The sequence below is a fragment of the Elephas maximus genome, chromosome 1, assembly GCF_024166365.1.
Source record: "Elephas maximus indicus isolate mEleMax1 chromosome 1, mEleMax1 primary haplotype, whole genome shotgun sequence".
NCBI lineage: Eukaryota > Metazoa > Chordata > Mammalia > Proboscidea > Elephantidae > Elephas > Elephas maximus.
Genome location: NC_064819.1, coordinates 221,933,230 through 221,953,477, shown reverse-complemented (window position 1 = coordinate 221,953,477; position 20,248 = coordinate 221,933,230). Strand labels below are relative to the sequence as shown.

At 44.5% G+C, this 20,248-nt stretch overlaps 1 protein-coding gene across 3 annotated transcripts in view; it reads right to left on the bottom strand.

Annotated features, from left to right (window-relative positions):
* The window catches only part of PLEKHG1 (pleckstrin homology and RhoGEF domain containing G1), a 299,198-nt gene extending 283,713 nt beyond the window's left edge, over positions 1-15,485 (bottom strand). For 2 of the 3 annotated variants that reach the window (XM_049903306.1, XM_049903289.1), the window contains exon 1: positions 15,149-15,485. The gene's annotated coding sequence lies outside the window, so the exon portion shown is untranslated. Of the gene's footprint in view, positions 1-14,290 lie in introns of all 3 variants that reach the window. The other variant, XM_049903298.1, reaches the window with a different exon arrangement.
* Positions 15,486-20,248: the final 4,763 nt, after the last annotated feature.

Genomic DNA, 20,248 nt, shown 5'->3' with positions numbered 1-20,248 from the left:
ACTTACACAGAGGCAAGAGATGGCAATTCCCTGTGTGATGTTTGTTATTCAACAAATGGGTAAGTGTCTCTCTGTGCTACACACTGCTCTAAGCACTAGAAATACAAATGGTGAACAATATTAAGTCTCTGCTGTCATGAAGTGGTGGAGACAGGCAATAAACCACCAGGTAATATGTTAGATGCTGATCAACGCTATGCATAAAAGTCAAGTAGGTAAGAAGAATATGGCTTGCTGGGTGCAGTGGTTCCCATTCTGACACACAAGGCTTGCAGTGACCAATGGACTGTAGTGCTATTAACTAGGAATTAGAAAAGGAGAGGGGGAAAAAAAAGAAAACAAAAAGAAGTTAGAGGCAGGTCTGGAAGTGGAGATTATGAGTCCCCTTCTTGGTGGGCAACTTTGAGTCAACTGTGGACAAACCAAGTAGATAAATCCCAGAAGGCATCTGAGTAACAGTGGAAAGCTCAGACAGCCTTGCTTTGCAGTTTTCTCTTGATTTATTTTGAAAAGTAATAGGGCCTCATTATTTGAGCCAGAAAATTTTAATTGGAATATTCTAAGAGAAATGCCATTTAGTTATTTTCTAACAGGCACAGTAAGTAAAACTGAGTTACCAGAATTTACTCCCTTTTAACATGAAAGGGTCTTTCGGAGACCTGTTTTAATGAACTCAATTTATAAATAACAGAGCAATTATTTGCACTACCTAAAACACTCTTTACAATGTGGTTTAGTTATATTTGTTATTTTCCAATAAGAGTGCTAAATTCTGAATATGAGAACAAATATTGACCTCTCAAACTTATTTTTGCAATTCTAAGCTCTAAATTGGTAAACAAAAATTAATGTTTTCATCCAAAACCCACATTCTAGCACTGAACATCAGACCTCTGGATTCTACTTTACAGTAGAAAAGAGAACTAGATCAAAACCCAAAGCAGAGAGTTGATTAAAGGTCAATAGCATGTTTCCACTGGGAACACACAGATGAATATGGCATCATCTATATACCCCAAGAGATTCACAAGGTCAACGATGTCCTCCTCATACATAGGAAGTCACATTCACATGCTTGGAATAGGGTTAGATCCTGTATGGAAATGTATACTGGTCACTCAACTGGTCTGGAACATTACAAAGACTTCTTACCACTTCAGTCTCTCTGATAGTTGTTTCTATTCCAGAATAAACAGAATCCTTGTCGAGTTTCCAAGTGTACTGTAAATCAGTGAAAGGCAGGTGATGAACATACATATTTGTAGGGTGCCACATTTACTACTGACCCGTAAAACTTTTAGACTAATAGCTACTGGACTTCCATTATAAAAAATCATTTGAACAAAAATACTTTTCTAAAGACACTTCTGTGAAGTGGTAACGCTGAGTTCCTTTGGATTTCTGTGGCGGGTTTTTTTCACTTTCCCTTTTTCTTCTCTCCTTCTCATACTCCTCCTTCTTTAATTATTTGACTACCTAGTGGAAATTTCCATTTTCAATTAATTTATGGAACCCTTTGTGGCATAATGGTTAAGTGCTATGGCTGCTAACCAAAAGGTCAGCAGTTCGAATCCACCAGGTGCTCCTTGGAAACTCTATGGGGCAGTTCTACTCTGTCTTATAGGATTGCTATGAGTTGGAATAGACTGGACGGCAATGGGTTTGGTGTTTTTTTTTTTAGGAAAACTGAGGTTTTTTTTTTTTTTTTTACTAGATGTCTCAAAGCTAGCTTCAATCAGTATAAGGAAAAACTGTTTTGTTTAAACACTTGCACACTTGCTCTCAAGGACCTTGTAGTCTAATGAGGGAAGGTGGACCACTAAATGGTGATCAAAAATACTATATCTTAAGTGCTAGAATAGAGGTAATGAGAATGCTGAAAAGCTGACAGGAAGGGGACTTGGCTCTGTGGAATTGTGTAGGCAAGTGAGCTTATCCATAATGGCTTCACAGAGGCCATCACTAGTAGCCATGTATGGCTTTGGTTACTTCACTTGGGGGAACCAAAGAAGATAGGGCAATGGAAATTTAAAAAGAATATGGGTAAGCAGGTAGGACAGAACAAGTAATAGTGGCCACACTGTTCCTAAACCAAAAACCAAACCTGTTGCCATTGAGTCGATTCCAGCTTATAGTGACCCTATAGGACAAAGTAGAACTGCCCTATAGGGTTTCCAAGGCTGTAATCTTTACAGAAGCAGACTGCCACAGCTTTCTCCCACAGAGCAGCTGCACGGTTTACCACCGATCTTTCGGTTAGCAGCTGAGCCCTTCACCACTGTGCCACCAGGGCTCCTTACACTGTTCCTGTCCCCCATAAATTCCTTCTCCTCGAGCCGTAATGTCTTAGCTGACGTTCGAGTTCTGAATCAGCCCACTTCTCACCATCTCCTCTGCTACCATTGTCCCTCCCTGGACCACAGCAGTAGCTTCCCATCAGCCTACCTGTTTCCAGATCTTTCTGCCGTAATCCTTTCTCTGCACAGCAGCCAGAGTGATAATTGGACAATAATCAGATTACTTCACTCCCCTGCTTCAGAGACTCCAGTGGCTTCGTATCACACTTGGAAACTGTGGTAAAGGTCTTGGATATTATTAAGACCTACACAACCTAGCCCCTGCCTACCTCTCCCTCTTATTGCTCCTCCCCTTGTTCACACACACTAGCCACCCTTCTTTTCCTAGAACTCACTGAGCTATTTCTTCTTAGGGTCTCCATACTTATTTTTTTTTCCTCTGGCTAGAGTGTTCTTCCCTCAGATCATCACAGGATCACTGCTTATTATTTAAATCTTGGTTCAGACGTTACCTCTTCAGACAGTCCTTTTCTGACCATCCAGACAAATGGATGCTCAAGGAATGGGTAATATGCATATAAATGAGGTACACCCAGGCACTCTACTGTACAAGGGTGGGTGAGGCTTGCCTGTACACTCTGAGGATCAGGTTGAGAGTTAGGTCCCCCTGGTGTAAGTAGAGAGCCCTGGCAACACAGTGGTTAAGAGCTCAGCTGCTAACCAAAAGACTGGCAGTTCGAAACCACCAGCCATTCCTTGGAAACCCTATGGGGCAGTTCTACTCTGTCCTATAGGGTCTCTGAGTTCGGATCAACTCAATGGCAATGGGCTTGGTTTGGTTTGGGTTTAAGCACCTTTCTTTAACAATCATGAAGGATTCTTTGAACATGTAATATTGTGAAGTCATCAAAGAAGAAATGGAAATCATCTGGATTTCAAATTGCTGGAGGTCAAGTTTCAGTGTACACCCGTGGACCATGTGGGTTCCACATGCCGCAAAGTTGTTATTTTCACATTACTTTCTTCACCATTCTAGTTTTGTTTCAAGACCAGACATCATTAAGTATTCTGATCACATGCCATTCTTAGAGTTTCACACTTAATGGTTAAAGGAGAGGTGGAACCTAAGCATTTATCTTATATGGGCAATGAAGAGAAATGGAAGCAAGCCAAGACCCCCAAGATTTCCCCCATAACTACATTCAAAAAAAAAAAAACTTCCAATTATTCCTCAAAGCACTTTCCTTGAAAAGCCAACACATTAACCCATCCATGCCCCTACTTCCCATCTGTTCCCCAACCAGCTCCTGACCCTTTCAGTGCTAACCAAGATTTCCTTATTCCTTATCAAGTACTCCCTAAAAATACGATCTATGAAAGGAAAGCAGGGCTTTGAACTAGTTCATTCAGAGTGGAACGCCTGCTGAGAATTTGCATTTCTAACAAGTTCCCAGGCAACGCTAATGCTGCAGGTTAGGGACCAAATCTGAGAACCAGCAGTGGTTCTCAAAATTTACTATACACAAGAATCACCTGGGGATTCTGAGTCAATAAATCTGGGGTGGAAAGGCAAGTTCTCAGCAGGGGTTCTGATGGGTTTGAAGCCCTGAGGGAAAGGTACAATTTAGGGGAAGATGTTCCTTTTAAGGAAACCCTGGTGGTGTAGTGGTTAAGTGCTACGGCTGCTAACCAAAGGGTCAGCAGTTCGAATCTGCCAAGCGCTCCTTGGAAACTCTATGGGGCAGTTCTACTCTGCGCTATAGGGTCGCTATGAGTCGGAATCGACTCGACAGCAGTGGGTTTTTTGGTTTGGCTCCTTTTAAGGAAACCCTGGTGGTATAGTGGGTAGGTGCTACGGCTGCTAACCAAAGGGTCAGCAGTTCAAATCCGCCAGGCACTCCTTGGAAACTCTATGGGGCAGTTCTACTCTGTCCTACAGGGTTGCTATGAGTTGGAATCTTCTCAACTGGACAGTAATGGGCTTTGGTTTGGTTCCTTTTAAAAATCAATTTTGAAAGTATATATCTCCTCTAATACCCACCCCTGGAAACCCCGGTGGCGTAGTGGTTAAGTGCTATGGCTGCTAACCAAGATGTCGGCAATTAGAATCCGCCAGGTGCTCCTTGGAAACTCTATGGGGGCAGTTCTACTCTGTCCTATAGGGTTGCTATGAGTCGAATAGACTCGACAGCACTGGGTTTTACTGGGTAATACCCACCCCTGCCACCCACTCAAGGAGCCCTGGTGGCACAGTGGTTAAGCACTCAGCTGTTAACCAAAAGGTAGACAGTTCAAACCCCCCAGCCACTCCTTGGGAGAAGGACGTGGCAATCTGCTTCCGTAAAGATTATAGCCTTGGAAACCCTATGGGGAAATTCTACTCTGTCCCGTAAGTTTGCTATGAATTGGAATCAACTCGACAGCAATGGGTTTTTTGCTTTTTATGGGCCACTCACTGGGTAATCCCAAATCCCTGATTCTGACCCTCATGCTTCACAGTTCCTGTGTATGAGAAACCTCAATATGTAAACTGCAAGCTCTTTCAGGACACAGGCCACCACCTCCTTTGAGACAGCTATAATATTTTAGCACAGAAGAGATGCTTAAACTAATCACAGGTTTGCTGGCTAACAGGAACAAAGCATAGGGCCGTCTATTTACGCCCTAGATTACAGCTCTCTGTCTCTCAAAAACACATCAGAGAAGCACAGATGTGAGTGTTTGAGGCCCATCTAATCAAACAGCCCCCAGAAGCTGAACTCTGTGCAGCCAAGGACCGGCCCCTCTACTGCTTCCTTGTGGCCTTGCCTCTTCCCAGTGCCCCCCATCACCCCTTTCCTCTTCTACAGTCACCAGATCTCTAGTCACAGGTCAGAGGCAGCCTTACATCATCCTGCCTAGAGTTCGGCTGTGGTTAATATGCATCCCTGAATGCCTGTGAAGGACTTCGCCTTTGCATCTACTTGTTCCCAAAGATTCACACTGCAGCCAGAGTTGGTGTCTTTTCTGAACCCCCCCCAAAAAAAACCCAAAAAACAAAAAACTCATCGCCACTGAGTCAATTCCAACTCATGACAACTCCATGTGGTACACAGCAGAACAGTGCTCTATAGAATTATCTTGCCCGCAATCTTTATGAAAGCAGATCGCCAGCCAGGCCTTTCTTCCGCAGTGCAGCTGGGTGGGTTTGAACCACTACCCTTTAATAGCTGAGAGCAAACCATTTGTGCCACCGAGGGACCTTGTCTATTCTGAAAAGCTCCTAAAACATGACAGCCTTTAATCACATGATAAGGAGCAGGGAGAAACGAGGTGGCTCAGGAAGAAAAAAGGTCTGCACTTGCTTCCTCCTCTGCCAGGTGTTGACCAGCTCCTCCCTGTTATAGTAGGTGCAGGAAGGGACTTTGCCCTGCCTTCAGTGTGCAGAGTTGGGAGAGGGTGGGAAGAGCCGAGGAGTGCCCACAAGAACAGACACCAGGAGGGGCTAGGGAAGGGCACACTCACAAGGAGTGCCAGCATGCCTCCAGGGACTAGGGCCTGGGTGACGGATGTACTGAAACGAAAATCAGAACAGCCTGAAAGCACTTTTTATTACAGCTAAAAACAGCCCAGTATCGTCAAAGCTCCCAACAGGTCATCCAGAAACAGAGAAGTTAAAGGAATCTTAGAAAGAAAGGAGCAAAGAAGGGAACACTGAAACACAGGGTGCAGGGAAAAGTGCTAGAAAGTGCTGGAGGGTTGGACTTCATTTCCTACGTAGTCATCAATGTTCTGTTTAAATGCAGCTCTATTCCAACTCAGCCAAAAGGAAAAAAAAAAAAAAAATCTTGACTAGGATTCAGAGTTTAGAAGGTGGTCAGAAAAGCAAAGAGGTAAACGGTATTTTACTCTAAACTGGGAGGACGGTGGGGAAAAGTTGGAAGACAACAGTGCTTGGAGTGTGAAAACCCAGAGGCTTGCCAGAGCAGGAGAAAGGGTGGGAGCTAATGGAACGCCCTCTGTTTCACTGTCAGAAAGACGTACCTGGTCAGAGGGAGGATAGCCCCTGGGAATAGGAGAGGAGAGAAGAGATATCTGAGTTAAATCTAGAAAACAGAAAGAAGGCAGCACAGAGCTAATGCCTTCATTACCCTTTCCTGTTGCCGTCGTTGAGTCGAATCTGACTCATGGCAACCCTATAGGACGGAGCCAAACTGACCCATGGGGTTTCCAAGGCTATAATCTTTATGGAAGGAGATCGCCACATCTTTCTCCACGAGCGGCTGGTGGGTTCAAACCGCCAACCTTTTGGTTAGCGGCTGAACACTTAACCACTGTGCTACCAGGGCTCTTTCATTGCCTGCAGGAAGGCAGTTAGGTGCATTAGAATTCACACATCTCTGCAGACAGCTGACAGGAATTCTCTGCTGTGGGCTGCTCAGCTTTACTCTTATGCAAGTCATGTGCAGTCCAGTTTCACTTAAGCAGGATTCACTGTAGTCATGGAAGTGACCAAAATGAGTATTTTAAAAATAAATTAGATCATAGATTTCTTAAAATATTTTTTCTATATTGCTATTTTTACTCTGAAAGATTCAAGGTTCTAGAGCTTAGAAACAGGAAAGAAATTCTGACACATTGTAAACCAGTGTACCACAATCTTGAATCCAACCAGGAGGTGGGTACTCACTGAGCACAAATATGAATGCAGTTCATTGATTCTCAGATGTATCTATTTAGCAACTTCGGGGTGCACCTTACAGTACATGTGTCAATTTTATCCATGGCTTTTCTTCTTAACCACTTGCTGCTGAGTCAATTCCAACTCATGGTGACCACATGTGTTATCAGAGTAGACCTGTGCTCTACACAGTTTTCAATGGCTGACTTTTCACAAGTAGATTGCCAGTACCTTTCTTCTGAGGCATCCCTGGGTAGGCTCCAACCTCCAACCTTTCAGTGAGCAGTGAAGTGTGTTAACTAGTTGTACTATTAGGGGGCTTTTTTCTTAGTGGTACATTTAAACATAGCATATTTCAAAGGTATCTTAGATTTGATGAAATGAGAACTCATCAATATCATTTAAGTCTCAGCTGAAACGTTGCCTCCTTCAAGCGGTTACCACCAATTTCTATCTGATCACATGTCTACAGAGACTTCTCCCTTGTGTTCACCGCTGAGCCTAGAACAGTACCAGGCATCATTCTAAGCACAGTTGGTTCTGGAATGAATAAAAGCCACCACTTCTTGAGCAATTACTAAATGTCAGACCCTGAACAAAATGCTTCATATAAAACTCACTCATTCCTAGTAATTGAGAGGTCATTCCTATTATACCCACTTTAAAGATGTGGGAACCCACAGCAGGTAAGTGGAGAAGTCAAGATTAGCTCTCAGTTCTGCCTGACTTCAAAGCCCACGTGTTTTGTAAGCACCATGCTTTACTCTATATCGGTAAAAGGCCCTGGAAACTGTTCTGTGCTTTCGATTCTGTGACTGGTTTAAAGATGAAAGGCAAGATCTCTGAAGCTACAAAGAGGAACGAAACTGCCCCCCAACCCCCAAAGGTAATATCTGCTCACAGGTTCACCACATCCCTCTGTCCTCCTAAGGGCTACATGTACAAGGCCCTGAGCAAGCATTTAGGTGGTGGTACTAGTTGCCATGAGTTGGTGATCTTACATACAACAGAACGAAACGTTGTCCGGGCCAGCGCCATCTTCATGATCTTTGATACGTACAAGCCTACTGCTGAGGTTATTGCATCAATCCATCTCACTGAGGGTTTACCCGTTTTCTCTGACCCTCTACTTTACCGAACATGATGTCCTTTTCTAGAGACTGGGCTTTCCTGATGATGTGTCCAAAGTAAGTGAGACAAAGAACATTCTGACCATATTTCTTCTAAGAAAGCATGGAGGTAAAGGTGCTCAAATTCAGGGCTTTGAACCAATTCACTTCAGTTTGACACCCCTGCCTAGGAATCTTGTTAAAATATAGATTCTGATTCAGTATATACAGGGAGAAATGTAAATTCTCAGCAGAGGTGTCAAACCAAAATGAACTTGTTTGAAGCCCTGCTCAAATCTCTGCCCAATAAGAGGCGGAAAGGCTCCAAAGGAGAGATGGATATTGAAACTCTGTATGGAAGGACTCCAATCTTGGTGAGAGAAAGCACCAACAGTGGTGAGACATAGCACCGTTCACGTAGGGGCTCTGTGAATTATCCTGCATGGAAGGAACACAGGAGATGTGGGGAAATGGGAGAAGTGGGAACAAGGGCCTTGGGTGCCATAATCAGGGTTCTGAATTTCATTTCATATGCAGTCATCAATGATGTCTTTAAATAGGCTTTATTCTAACCCAGCCAAGTTTCTCTCCCTATTCAGGATCTAACTAACTCAAGGCTGCTGTTGTTAGCTGTCATTGAGTTGGCTCCATGTACGATGAAGATAAACACTGCCCAGTCCTGTACCACCTTCGTGACCTCCGGTATGCTTGAGTCCATTGTTGCAGTCACTGTGTATTCTGAGTGACTTCCAACCTAGGGGGCTCATCTTCCAGTACTATATCAAATAATATTTGGTTGTGATCCATAACGTTTTCATTGGCTAATTTTTGGAAGGAGATTGCCAGGCCTTTCTTCCTAGTCTGACTTAGTCTGAAAGCTCTGCTGGGACCTATCTATCATGGGTGACGCTGCTGGTATTTGAAATACTGGTGGCATGGCTTCCAGCATTACAGCAACACACAAACCACCACAGTACAACACACTGACAGAGAGGCAGCAGAACTCAAGGCAGAATGTTGAAATTTGGTGCTGCCTTTCCTGTGTCAACTGGCTGCTGTGTCTAACAGAGACTTCTAATCTCAGGGTGAGAGAAAATTCAAAAGAGTGACTCAAAAAAGGAATGACAAAGGAAATCTTAATTAAAAGCCAGGCTATATTGAGTCAAATTCGATAGAGCCTATGAAATGTCATTTTAAGTCTCTAGGAGAATACTGATGGGTATTAAAAACATACACTATTTCATCTAGAGTAGAGAGGGCCAAATACAGCCTGTAACCTATTTTTATATGGACTGTAAGGCGAAGATTAATTTTCACATTTAAGGGTTACATACAAACAAAACTCCCTCCAAACGAAAGAATATGTAACAGAGACAGATGTGAACCACAAAGCCTAAAGTGCTTAACTATCTGGCTGCTTATACCAAAAGGTTTGCGGATGCTTGATCTAGAACTTCTCTCGGTCCTCTTCCATCCCTATTCTGTCACAGGCATCTACATACTACCTAAGCAGATAAGCGCTCAGAGTGAGTAGACACAGAGAAAATTAAATCTATTCATCACTTCAAAAGTTAGAGCTAATTTAATAGTATGACGATTTATTGATTTAATAATTCCTCTTATGAGAATTCTAAATCTTTAGCTATTATCAGGCTCATGTTCATCTTAACTTTTTCTTTTATATTTTCTAGAGATGATCTCCTTAGACTGAAGGGCTTGCGAGCTTTTGGCCAAATGGTGTAACGGTTTGACCTTCTAGTGCCAGAGATAAGCGGCTTCTGTAGACACCACAGCATCCTGGTTATTAAAGTTCACCAAAACAACTTTCTTAATTAAAGACCAGTGAAAACCCCTGCTCTCCTCCCAGCAGGTTAGTACACCAAGTGAACACAGCTGCAATTTTCTTTTTTTTTTTTTCCAACTTAGCCTAACATTAACACACTTCAAGTTGCCTTTCCTCTAGGATTATACTGGGAAGGGGAAAAAGAAAAGGGCTATGGACTGGCAGATTCATCAGTCCAACATCTTTAGCTTTCCATCAAACGGTAATTCAGTATTTATTAAAGGAAGATGTTTAGGTTTGGAATTTTTCGCTTAGCTTGTACCTCTCTGGAAAACTTTTTTTTTTTTTTTTTTTGGTAATCTTATGTTTTTATGTTTACAGATTGAAAAGATACTCAAACTTGAAAAGTATTTTCGATGCACAGTCAACTTCTAATCAGTGGTATGGGAATCGCCCAGGCATACTGCAAGCTGTTCTACAGCATCTAGGTGCCCTGTTTTTGCGGTCAGTTGCTATCTCGTTAGCTCTAACCCATGGCCACCCCGTGTACAAAAGAACTAAACACTGCCCAGTCCCGCACCATCTCACAATCACTGGTATGCTTGAGTCCATGTTGTGGCCACTATGTATTCTCAGTGCCTTCCAACCTAGGGGGCTCATCTTCCCGCATTATATCAGATAACGTTCTGTTGTGATCCGTAAGGTTTTCATTGGCTAATTTTCAGAAGGAGATTGCCAGGCCTTACTTCTTGGTCTTAAACAGTGAGTCTTAGTCTGGAAGCTCTGCTGAAACCTGTCCACTCTGGTGACCCTAATAGTATTTGAAATGACAACGATGTAGCTTCCAGCATCACAGAAACATGCAAGCCACAACACTGTGATAAACTCACAGGCGGTGGCTAGATACCCTATGGTTCAGTTATATGGCAACAAAGCTGTTCCCATCTCCAAGAAGATTAGCCATATATCTCTATCATCACTGCTTAAGCACCTGTTGCTTTTCGCTAGCATGGGCAATATAAAGCTGAACACATAGTCAGCTCTTAATTACTTGAGAGCTGGCTCCTCAGTCAGTAAGTTCTACTTGGCACAGATGCCTGTGGTTCCGAATATATGAACGGCTTTGGGTCAGCTTTTCGTTTTATAAAGCAAGACTGATGTGGGCTATGATGAAACATGAATATAATCACGTGCCACATAATGTCCGTTCAGACAGTGTGCAACCACATAGACGTCTGTGGTCCCGTAAGGTTAGAACAGAGTTCAGAAATCCTGATAGGAGAATGGGATGTAGCAGACTTAGCATGTCACACTCAACAATCATGAAGATCCTCAAAAGTAAAGAAAAGATTCTCCAAGCTATTAAAGGATTGGCTCCCCTGAAAGCTACAAGGCTAATGAAAAAATACAAAAGAGACCTATATCAGACACGGAGAAATTACCAATGATGTGGATTGAGGACCAAACACAGAAGCAAATCCCTCTCAGCACTGATGATTACTGCTAGGGCACGAAGCTTGTTAAAGATGCTTAAACATAAAGCAGGACCAGACTACGGTACCGAGTTTAGCGCTAGCTCTAGGTGCTTCAATCTAAGGCTTCAAACCTGTTCATTCTGGTTCAAACCCTTGCTGAGAATTTGCATTTCTAACAAGTTCCCAGGTGATGCTAATGCTGCTGGTTACAGACCAATTCTGAGAACCACTAGTGGTAAAGTGGTTCTTAAGTTTTATTATACATAGGAATCACCTGGGGATATTGTTAAAATGCAGATTTTGATTCAGCGTATCTGGGGAGGAAATGTAAATTCTCAGCGGGGGTTTGAAACAAGGCTTCCAACTGGTTCAGTCTGGTTTGACCCCTTGCTGAAAATTTGCATTTCCACCCATATATACTGAATCAGAATCTAGCTTTTAGCAAGATCCCCAGGTGATTCTTACGTACATGATTCTAAAATTTATCATACATAAGAATCACTTGGGGATCCTGTTAAAAGGCAGATTCTGATTCAGTATACCTGGGGCAGAAATTCAATTCTCAGCAAGGGGTCAAACGAGAACAAACCAGTTGGAAAACCCTTCAAAGCCCTAGTTCAAGTGGTGCGTCTGCAAGCGATGCGGAGAGGTGGCAGAAGAATTTGTTGGAACCTTAGATAAGCTAACTGTAGAGGGAGGTTATCTGTCCCTGCAAATTTTTAATATGGACTAAAAATATGGACAAAGCCTCCTTATTCTGGAAGCAAATGCTTGAAAGGATTTTCATCCAGAATATTCTGCTCATACAACATCCAAATCGTGGCATGTCCTATTTCACAGAACATATTGTGGATGGTAAGTGGTGCATGACTGTATCGAGATGCCTACCACACAAGCGTACTTGGTTGCTTAGTCTTCATCTAAAAAACATTTCCACTCCCATCCCCACTTGAATACACCAAACATCTTGCATTGGAAGCCATATTTTTTCTAAGTCAAAAGAGACAAAGTGATTTGTTTGCTTTAAAGAGCGAGCCATTATACCTAATTAAAAGTGCATCTCCGGGCAACCATCATTTCTAGGTAGTGAAGTTCAGGGGAAAGAGAAGTGAAACTGGGTTAAGTTATAGCTCTGCCAATTGAGAATTACGCAGCCTCCTGCAAAACCACTCACTCCCTGAGACTTGGTTTATCAACAACAATCATCTTTAAAGAACACAATATGTGTCAGGCACTTAATACGGATTATTTCATTTAATCCTCAGTACAACTCTGGAGGTAGGAGCCATTATTATCTCAAATTGACAGAGGAAGAAAGAAAGGTGAGATAATCCAGACAGAGTGATCAACTATGATTGTTAGATTTTCCAAATTATAGAATAATCTGTATCTAAATAATTTCCTTAGAGAGGTCAAGGTTACCGTGCCAGTCTGCTGCAGAGGTGAGCTTCCTATACAGGTCAACTAACTCCAAGCATATGTTCTTAACCCTAGAGCTTTCATAAATCTTTAAGATGTGGGGTCTGGACTAGATCATCCAAGATCCATCCTAGCTTTAAAAGTCTGTGGATCTAATCATCTCTGCAGGCAGAGTAAGAGATAACAAAATCTGCAGCTACTGAACAACTGAAGGGCCAACTCTAAGCAAGAGAAACAGCAAAAAGTGGATCACAGCCATTAAAACTCAGAGTATGGATTCAGGAATTGCTTTTTGTTTACCAATACCCAGCAGATTTAGTGCTACTCAAACATTTCCCCATATTTATGTGTCAATCTATGAACTACTGAATCTTCATCACTGAAAAATCCTATCCTCAAAGGAGAACAATACAGTACTGGTTATACATCATTTTGAAAAATCATGTTACCACATCCTATTGATTTGTTTGAGAAAAGTGATGATTTACCCTCTTTGAGCTACAGCCTGAATCTCTTATGGAAATATTTAAGCCTGTATTTGGCAACAATCATCCATCTTGAAGGCAGGGAAGGAAGCTGGTGCCCAGAGGGTAGAAGGAGACAGGAAAATACCATCAAGGATTAGAGTGCCTGGTAACTGTTTACTTCTGCACTCTGTTCAGTGCTTTAGTGGACAGCTTCAGGGAGCTACAACAGGAAAAAGGACACAGGATGAAGTCAGTGAGGTAGGAGTGCTCTGGGGAAAGTTTTCTCCAAGTGGTTCAATGGCTTAGACACAGGGCTAAGGTCAGGACAAAAAGTAACACCAGGAATCGGCAAGCCAGACTCTAAGATGTTCAAGGGGTCAAACACCAAAACATCACTTTTATATCTAAGTCTTAACTATAGTAGACCAAACAAATACCACTATGCGTGGGAGAGGAGGGAGTTGAGTGTGCAGTTTTAGAAAACATCTAGTCCACTTACTTGGTTTTAAGTGAGGAAACTGAAGGCCACAGAGGTGGGATGGCCTGCCCAGTTAACCCCCCACTGCAGGGCCAAATTAGAACGGCGTTTTCTAACCGCCCCCCCCCCCCCACCTCACCAAGATGAGTTTGGAAACGTTTTTATAGCACTTTAATCAAAGTCCGAAATCTGTACATTCTTAAAAAGAACCCCAACTACAGAGGCTGAGAGGCCAGAAAATGCAGACTCTAACACTTGGTTTTCGCACTTTGAACACTTCAGAGCATTATTGGATCTGCAACTCCGATTCTGTTAGATGACAAATTCCACCGACAGTTAACATTCTAGCCTCCTCGTGGCTTAAATATGAAGCACAAGGAAGCTCTGTATCCAATCTGTAGAAAAACCTTAAGTCTCATTCTGCGATGGGCATTGTCTTCTGCGATGACTGCCTTCCATGGGACCCACACTCAACGATTACAAAATCATCTATAGCAGCCGTGGCCACCTGAGGGCTGTCCAAAAGGAGTCACACACCAGAACTTAATGAAACGCCGCTTTACAAACAAGGCTCCACCAGCACTTCAAAATAAATCACCTACCTCATGGTTTCCAGTGAACGGAATGAACCGTAACAACTCAACGACTTTTCCTAATGAGAACGTCCTCAAGCTTCTGGTTTCAGAACAGGACGCAACAGAGCACACAAAGAGGGGGCGGGCATCACCCGCAGACCCGCTGTCCTCGGGGGCCAGGACGGTCGGAAAGGTCGGAGCGGACCAGGTGTTACCATTTACCTCGTGACCCGCGAGCCGCAGGCTTCGACCTTCCACGTACCCCACCCCCCAAACCCCCAAATAGCACCTTTGCAGAGCAGGGCCACCAGCGCCCAGCCTCCCGCTTTCACCGCGGTCCGCGTCCTGGCAGTCAGGCTCCGTTATGGGCTGCTCTGGCTGAGTTGGGGGTCGGTGGGTTTTTTAACAGGCCGGGGTGCAGGGAAAAACCCCGGCCCCGAGGAGCAAACGCTGCAAGCACCGGGGCTGTAGGTTAAGGAGCCGGAGAGCCGGTCGAGGCTGCGCCGGGTCCGGGAGCGGGTGGTCGGGGTCCGGAGCCAGGCTCTGGGGCTTAGAGGCGGGGGCCGGGGCCTGGAATCCCAGGTCCTGGAGTGGAGCCCGGGGTCGGGGGCCAGGACCGACCCGGGGCCGGGCGGGGGCGGAGGCGACAGCGGGTCGTCCCCTCCAGGCGGCGGCGAGCAGCGCCCGGCCCGGCCCCCGGCTGCGCGGCGCTCGCCTCAACACGCTGTACCCCACCTCAGGCGGGTGCGCAGGGCGACAGAGGGTCGGTGATGGGCCCGGCACCACTCCCCACCCGCCTCCACCTGCGGATGGGGGGCGCCGGGCTGAGTGTCCCAGCTCCCCTTCCCGTTCCCCCGGGAGCCCGGCGCGAGGTCCCATCCTTACCCGGAGAGGGCGGCTCCGAGCGCAGGGCCCCTGGCGGTGAGGCCGGGACGCGCTGCGCTGGGGCTGCGCCGGCCGAGCTCCGCGCCCCGCCGCGCTCCGTCAGCCCCGCCGAGCCGCGCCGCGCCGACTTCCTCTTCCTCCGCGGCCGCGCCCCTCCTGCCCGAGCGCCCCGGGCGAGCAGCGGTCTCCTCCCGCCTCCCCTCCCTCCTGGGGGCCACAAAGGTGGGGAACGGGAGGAGGGCGAAAGAGAAAGAGATTAAGCACTTGGACTTGGCTCTGGAGCCTTGCCAAAGAGAGCAGTCAAATTACAGCCTCCAGGGGAAAAAGTTTTTTTAAAAAACTCCCAGCTACTGTTTTCGCACACGCATCACTTTTCTCCATTTTCTGGGCTCTGCGGGCTTAGCTTTAGTTGGGACGTGATAATGTCCCATATGATTTAAAAAAAAAATTAAAAATGATTCTTTTCAGCCAACATTCTAGTACAGTGAAACCTGTGAGAGCAGGAACTCGACGGGACTGCCTGGTTTTTCAGGTCTCGCAATTTTCCGCCTTTGACAGGGTGCTGTCTTACCATTTTTCTAACGCTCGTTTTAGTTGAAAATGTTTGCGTGTTACGCCTTACACAGGTTCTGACTTTCGCAGGCTTTAATGTATTGCCCGGGAGCTCTGGGGTAACATGTAAAAAAGAGGGGGAAACCTGTTTTTCAGGCATCATTGCCCTTATGACTTCAGTTAATGTACCAAATAACCTTTGCTAAGAGAAAGTTAAAGGCAAAGGAGAACAACCTTTGTGACAGCCAGATAGATGTTTAAAGGCACCGACTCTATAATAAAATTACGACTCCAATCAAAGGTGCCTAAAATGAAAGTCGAACGCATGTTAAGTGATTTCTTAATACATAAGGCTGTCAAAGGCAGACATGTTTGCTATCGACCCATTAAAAAAAAAAAAAAAACTAAACAAACCTGCTGCCATGGAGACTTTGAGTCTTGGTGGCCTCAAGTGTGTGAAAGTAGAACTGTGTTCCATAGGGTTTTCAGTGGCTGGTCTTTCAGAAGGAGGTCACCAGGGCTTTCTCGCAAGGTGCCTCTGGGTGGGTTCAAGCTGCCAACCTTTCAGTTAGTAGTCTAGCACGTAACCATTTTGTAATTTGTGTGAATGCACTCCTAGTTTATTCTTTTATAGACCTTCAACTTTACCAGTTACTAGCTGTGTGGCCTTCAGCAAACTATCTTTAACCTCTCTGTGCCTCCGTTCTCTCATCCCTCATAAAATGGGGATGATGATTGTCATGGACTGAATTGTGTCCCCCCAAAATATCTCTCAACTTGGCAAGGCCATGATTCCCTTGTATGATTGTATGATGTCTACCATTTTATCTTCTGATGTGATTTTCCTAAATGTTGCAAATCCTATCACTATGATGTAATAAGATGGATTAGCAGCAGTTATATTGATGAGGTCTACAAGATCCGGTAGTATCTTAAGCCAAACTCTTTTGAGATATAAAAGAGAGAAATGAGCAGAGAGACATGGGAACCTCATACCACCAAGAAAGCAGCACTGGGAGGACGGTGCGTCCTTTGGACCTGAGGTTCCTGTGCTGAGATGCTCCCAGACCGAGGGAAGACTGCTGCATCACGAGGACCTTTCTCCACAGTCCACAGAGAGAGAAAGCCTTCTGCTGGAGCCTGCGCCCTGAATTCGATCTTCTAGCCTACTGAACTGTGAGAGAATAAACTTCTTTTTGTTAAAGCCATCCACTTGTGGTATTTCTGTTATAGCAGCACTAGATGACTAAGACGGTGCTGTTGGTGCCTACCTCATAGAGTGGCTGTGTGATTTAAAGAGGATAATGCACAGGAAAGGCTGAGGAGCAACCCTGGCCCAGAATAGAGCCTGAATAAATGCTATCTATTGTTATTGTTGATTTTCCTCTTTTACCTGCCTTTGTGTGTATGTAGATGGTTATGGAAATTATAATAAAGATTTGAAATAAATAAGGAATTGTGCAATAAGGCCACACAGCATCACAGTTCTCTCCTCTAAGATGTAGGAGTTTATGTTCTATTTTATAATTTGAGTCTCCACAACTGACTTGTATTACATACATAAACACTTTGACTGAGTTACACGTGGAATACATTTACCATGGAAGATTTGCATTGGGACTGAAACAGCTATTTGCCATCTTTACAGCATTCTTTAACCTTATAATGCTGTGTGAGGTCAACAGGACAGGTGTTAGCACCCTTTCAGACAGGAAACTGAGCCTTTGGAGGCTTCATCAAGTCCCTTCCTAGTGCCTAGAACTCACACAACGCCCTGCCTGTCAGCCCGTCTCTCTACGCTGTTATTTGCAATGGCAGTAAGTACATCTGTGAAAGAACGCCACATCTGCGGTCTATCAATCCTGTGATATAGGTGGTGGTTGTGTGCCATCAAGCTGATTTCAACTCATAGCGATGCCATGTGACAGAGTGGAACTGCCCAGTAGGGTTTTCTAGGCTGTAATCTTTATGGGAGCATATCGCCAGGTCCTTTCTCCCACGGAGCAGCTGGGTGGGTTCAAACCTCTGGCCTTTCAGTTAGCAGCCAAGCACTTAATCGTTTCGCTACCAGGGCTGCTTGTAAGGTGGGAGATAGTCCTTATTTTACACTCCGAGGACCTAAGGTTCCATGAAGCTAATTGATGGGAGTGCTTGTGTCTGAGGGGTGGGGAGAACTTGGAGAGAAAGGGAGGAGAACTAGGCTTTCCTGATGCCTTGTAAAATGTACTCTCTGGTACTATCCTCCCTGGCCCTACAGAGCCTCGATTTCTGAGCACAGACGACCTGAGAGGGAGGCAGTGTGATCTGATGAAAAGCCTCTGGACCAGCTGATTCTGCCGCCTGCTAAAACCCCTTTGCCGTCAAGTAGATTCAACTCACAGTGACCCTGTAGGGCAGAACAGAACTGTCCCATAGGGTTTCCAAGGCTGTAATCTTTACTGAAGCAGACTCCCACATTTTTCTGCCATGGAGTGGCTGGTGAGTTCCAAAAGGTGACCTTTTGGTTAGCAGTGAAGTGCTTAACCACTGCACCACCAGGGCTCCTTTGCTACCTACTAGCAGATAATAGTTCTGAACCTTGGTTCTTTATGGATGGGTTATTAATATTCTGTCCAGCCCACCTCATATCACTTCCCCCTAGTTTATTAATAGGGAGAAGGGCGGAGGGTGGGGAGTACAAAGAGGAATGTGAACTCTCATTTGTTGATACTGTGTGCCACACTGATCATTAGAGTCTGAGCTCTTTAAAACCACCTGGTCTGACCCACTGTGTATCTAGTTTATCTCTGTGTCCCCAGCATTTAGCTCAACTCCCAGCACATGATAGAAAATGTTCAAGGGAGGGAGGGATGGATGGAGGGAGGGATGGAGGGAGGGATGGAGGGATGAAAGGGCAACGTAAGAGTTGCGAAAATAGTAGCATTCCAGTTAGCAATATGCTACTACCCACACTTAAGGAGAAGAATCCAGTGGAGTGACTTTCTAGCTGTGCATCCAGTGTCTTTTGGTGCAAAGTCTTCCTAATACCCCTGTACTATTCAAGCTCAAAAACTGAAAGCAGAAACCACTGTATTTATAAACAAAGGACTTTAATGTAGGGATTTGGCTCTACGAGTGACGGAAGAACCAAGAATTCAAAAGGAGACAGTGAAGCAACCCAGAGATTCACAACAGCAGAAAGCCACCACCACCCCTGGGTGGGAAAGGAGTTGTATTACAGGTGGAAGCTGTCTGTGGTTGCTGGAGAAAGAGCTACTGCCATTGGCACTGGCAGAGAGGACAAGAAATACCCTGGTGTCTCCCTTCTTCGATCCTCCAATCCAGTGCCTTCTAATGGTTGAACCCAGTTGACAGAGGAACTTGGAACATACAGCCAACAGGAGTGCCTCCATCCTCCCCAATCCCACGATACAGAGCAAGAAAAGAACAGGCCCAGGCCCAGCATATCCCTCAAATTGTACCTGGAAGAAAATGACTTTTCCCTCTCAAATAAGATTGGGTCTATCAATTAGATTTCTGTTGAAGAAGTGATTTTGCCTTTTGAGATTACTAAATGTCTCCCAAGGCATCTCATTTATTTCTCATACAGACCCAGTAAAGCACACTTTATAATCCCAAGGTCACAGTCATGAAAACCTTACAGAGGGCAGCTCTACTCTGATGCACATGTGGTCCCATGAGACAGAACTGACTCAATGGCAAAGGGTGTGTTTTTGCTTTGGTAAAGTTACATACAAGGACCCAGGTTCAGGGAGGTCCAGTGACTTGCTCAAGGTCACACAGCGATACACGGCAGAGGAGGATTCAAATACAGAGCTCTGCATTCCAGTTGTCATGGGCTTCCCACTAAATCAGCTGTTTCTAGTGAAAGGCGCAGCAGTCGTGCCCATTTAATAAAAGCACAGTCTTGTGTAGGGTCACATTTCAGGGACACCAAGCTGCGCACATATGGGAGTTAATGTTTGCAAAGCTTACAGATTTAAAATGCTGTATTACGCCTTGCTTTCATTTTACGACTTATGGTAATAACTTTTATGAGGCTGGTGATGGCTGTACTGAATATATGATTATCCCACAAAAAAAAATTTCCACAAGATCAGAAAAATCATGTCCACTGAATGATAGGAGCACCTCAGAAAAACACTGGTAGCATTTATCTAGTTTTTTTTTCCCTCTTTCTTTTAAAGAGTGATTTCAATTTCAAATTTGATTTTGTGAGGCTTTAAAAGAAAGATCTAGAATTTTTTGGCTGTGTTAGAGAGATTATGGTAAGAGAAAGGACTTATGGTAGAGAAGACAAAAGACCAAGGATGTAAGCACAGTGGATCCTCCTTATTTGTGGATTCCATATTTGTAAATTTATGTACTCACTAAAATTTATTTGTAACCCCAAAATTCATACTTAAAGTGCTTTTGTGGTCATTCATGGACATAAGCAGTACAAAAAATCTGAGTCACCCAATCCACATATTCCCAGGTGAGGGAGAATAAGGCAAACACTCTGCCTTCTTGTTTCAGTCCTTGTACCGGAGCCAAAGGTCTATTTTT